The 4,180-nt window shown below is 33.3% G+C and overlaps 1 pseudogene; it reads left to right on the forward strand.

The window, feature by feature from the left end:
- Positions 1 to 262: 262 nt before the first annotated feature.
- LOC126068349 (olfactory receptor 6C2-like) lies at positions 263 to 1,195 on the forward strand (annotated as a pseudogene).
- The last annotated feature ends 2,985 nt before the right edge of the window (positions 1,196 to 4,180 follow it).

The following is a 4,180-nucleotide window of genomic DNA, read 5'->3' on the forward strand; positions in this document are numbered from 1 at the left end:
GAAGAAAATGTGGTGAGAGGGAAGAACCAGTGATATAATGGAGTGTGGTGTAGATAAAGGTGCTTGATTTTTTTTTCTTTCTCCTGAAATAAGCAAAAATACACAATTGTGGAACCTATACAACCTGTGTCTTGATAATATTTGTAATCATTTTTTAAATATATGAGATAATTTACTTATTATTTTCCCAGCATTAAATTACCACTCTACTCCTGTCAAAAATCTTTAATTTCAAATGCAGGTTAGAAGTCAGAAGCCAATGATGAAAAACCAAACAATAACATTCATCCTGCTGGGACTGACCAACGATCCACAACTGAAAATTGTGACTTTTATCTTTCTATTTCTCACCTACATGTTGAGTGTGACTGTTAACCTAACAATCATTTTCCTCACCCTCATCAATTCTCACCTTAAAACTGCCATGTACTTTTTTCTACAAAATTTCTCCTTCTTAGAAATCTCATTTACATCTGCTTGTATTCCCAAATACCTCTACAACATATCAACGGGTGACAAGACAATTACATATGACAATTGCGCCATTCAAATTTTTTTTACTGACCTCTTTGGTGTTACAGATTTTTTTCTTCTTGCCACCATGTCCTATGACTGATACGTAGCCATCTGCAAACCTCTACATTACGCGACCATCAAGAACAATAAGGTCTGTAGAAGACTTATTCTGTATTGCTGGATAGCTGGCTTGTTAATCGTACTCCCACCACAAAGCATGGGCCTAAATCTGGAATTCTGTAACTCTAATGTCATTGACCATTTTGCCTGTGATGCATCCCCTCTCCTAAAGATCTCATGCTCAGAAACATGGCTCATAGAGCAGGTGGTCATTGTTTGCTCTGTGTTGACCTTTATCATGACCCTTGTATGTGTTGTCCTGTCCTATGTGTACATCATCAAGACCATTCTTCGATTCCCTTCTGCCCAGCAAAGGAAAAAGGCATTTTCTACCTGCTCTTCCCGCATGATTGTGGTTTCCATCACATATGGAAGCTGTATTTTCATCTACGTCAAACCTTCAGCAAAGAATTCAGTGGCCATTAATAAGGGTGTGGTGGTGCTCACTACTTCCATCGCCCCCATGCTGAACCCCTTCATTTATACCCTGAGGAACAAGCAAGTAAAACAAGCCTTCAATGACTCAATCAAAAGGATTGCATTATTCTTAAAGAAGTGAGAAAATTTGCTAATGTAGAGCAAGTACATTTTTACTAAAACAGCATTAGTCCCTAAGTATGTGTATGTATACATACACACACACATATATATACATATTTATATATGTATATAAATATATACTCACATATATATTACATATATTTAAGATTTTACTCCTTACCTTTCCTGGAAATGAATGTTGTTTCAGCATAACATTTTTCAATAAGAGAATATAATGCATTTTTAAGAAACAAAATCATGACTTCACATTTAAATAAGCCTTGACAAAACTGCAAACAAAACAAAATAAATAGATACAATGAGTTTATTACGTATTTTGGATGCACTCATTGTGCTCATGGACTTTTCCAACTCTAGATTCTGAGCACTTTTCTCCTTTTTTAGACCAGGTACCATTTCAGACACTGGGGATAGAATGGCAAACAATACTCACAAATTTCTTGTTCTTTCATGGCTTATATTTTAGGAAGATGAATGATCAGCACATTAAATAAAATATGAACACCACAAACAGCAAATACTCTTGTCACGTCTCTGGTAAGATTTGTTCCTAAGTATTTTATCTTCTTGGGGGCTACTGTAAATGGTATTGATTTGGTGATTTCCTCTTTGATGTTCTTTTTGTTGGTATAGAGGAATCCAGTTGATTTTTGTATATTTATCTTGTATCCTGACATTCTGCTGAACACTTCTATTAATTTCAGTAGTTTTCTTGAGGATCCTTTAGGGTTTTCTGTGTATAAGATCATGTCATCTGCAAATAAAGATACTTTTACTTCTTCCTTACCAATCTGGATGACCTTTATTTCTTTATCTAGCCTAATTCCTCTGGCTAGGACCTCCAGTACAATGTTGGATAAGAATGGTGATAAAGGCCATCCTTGTCTGGTTCCCGATCTCAATAGGAATGTTTTCAGACTCTCTCCATTTTGAATGATGTTGGCTGTTGGCTTTGTATAAATTTTCTTTATTATATTGAGGGGTTTTCCTTGTATTCCTATATTGCTGAGAGTTTTTATTATGAATGGGTGTTGAATTTTGTCAAATGCTTTTTCTGCATTAATTGATAAGATCATGTGGTTTTTGTCTTTGTTTTATTTATATGATGGATTACATTAATAGTTTTTCTAATGCTGAACCATCCCTGCATACCTGGTATTAATCCCACTTGGTTATGGTGAATTATTTTTTGGATATGTTGTTGAATTCTATTGGCTAGAATTTTCTTGAAGATTTTTGCATCTAAATTCATGAGGGGTATAGGTTTATAATTTTCTTTTTTTGTGATGTCTTTAGCTGGTTTTGGTATCAGGGATATGCTGGCTTCATAGAATGAGTTTGGGAGTATTCCATCCTTTTCTATGCTCTGAAATACCTTTTGTAGTAGTGGTGTTAACTCTTCTCTGAAAGTTTGGTAGAACTTTGCGGCGAAGCCGTCTAGGCCAGGGTTTTTTTTGTTGGGAGTTTTTTGATTACCTTTTCAATCTCTTCTTTTGTTATGGGTTTATTTAGTTATTCCACCTCTGTTTGTGTTAGTTTAGGTAGGTGGTGTGTTTCTTGAAATTCATCCATTTCTTCTAGGTTTTCAAATTTGTTAGAGTACAATTTTTCATAGTAATCTGATATAATTCTTTTAACTTCAGTTGGGTCTGTTGTGATATCATGCATCTCATTTCTTATTCAGGTTATTTGATTCCTCTCTCTCTTTTTTTTTTTTTTTTTTAGTCAGTCTGGCCAATGGTTTATCAATTTTGTTGATTTTTTTCAAAGAACCAGCTTTTGGTCTTGTTAACTCTTTCAATTGTTTTTCTGTTCTCCATTTCATTTAATTCTGCTCTAATTTTTACTATGTGTTTTCTTCTGGTGACTGAGGGTTTCTTTTGTAGCTCTATTTCTATTTGTCCAAGTTGTAGAGATAATTCTTTACTATGCCCTTCCTTCTTTTTTTATGTGTGCATTTATTTATATAAATTGACCCTTCAGCACTGCTTTAGCTGTGTCCCAAAGGTCTTGGTCGAAAGTGTTTTCATCCTCATGGGATTCTATGAATTTCTTTATTCAGGCCTTAATATCTTTTACAATCCAGTTGTTTTTGAGCAGGGTATTGTTCAGTGTCCAAGTGTTTGATTTCTTTTCCCTGCTTTTTCTGTTATTGATTTCTGCTTTTGTGGCCTTATAGCTTGTCATAAATATAATAGTTCCACTTGTTTTGGGGGGCATTTCTTGTAAGAGGGATCACCGGAAGCATCTGACTACTCTGCCGTCTTGGCCCTGCCTGAATAATATTTTTTTTAAAAATAAAAAGATAAAAGGAAACAATGGCACAGAGATAAACATTGTAAGCTACTTTATAAAAGTAATGTCAGACATTATTCCACCCAAACATAAGTAAACCTTCAAAACTGTTTTGTAATCTAGTCTGTCTTTAATTATGGATGTATTTAATTAAATGTTAAAATAATTGCAATAAAAATCCTATTGTGATATTTAAATGTACTAAATTCTTTAACACTCATACATTTTTACATAAAGAAAAATTAATAAAGAGGCATTTGCCCCAATAAGTGTAACTGTATGTTACAAAGGTACTGTGAACATAATGCTGCTATTTGATGCAAGGCTTAAATTGCAAATCAGTGGAGTGCTGTAGTATTTCCTGAAACAGCTACAATTGTTTTATACTTTCCTTGGGTGATAAAGTTTACAGTTTAAATGAATGAGGAGCTAATCATGATTTGAGTAAAAAAATTGTTTGATGATATTTCATCATTTTCATTACCAAAAAAATCCCAAGGAGACTAAAGATATAAATATTAAAAATTAAACAAGAATAGACATGAATATAATTTGAGAATATAACAATTTAGTTTTGTAAATGTCAAACTAAGCATACATAATAGTGCATTATAAAAATGTTGATAATTATCACACTTAAAGTAAAAGTTTTTTTACACACCATAAAATACAATAACAAATTTTGAAA

This window comes from Elephas maximus, chromosome 27 (genome assembly GCF_024166365.1).
Source record: "Elephas maximus indicus isolate mEleMax1 chromosome 27, mEleMax1 primary haplotype, whole genome shotgun sequence".
NCBI classification, from domain to species: Eukaryota; Metazoa; Chordata; class Mammalia; order Proboscidea; family Elephantidae; genus Elephas; species Elephas maximus.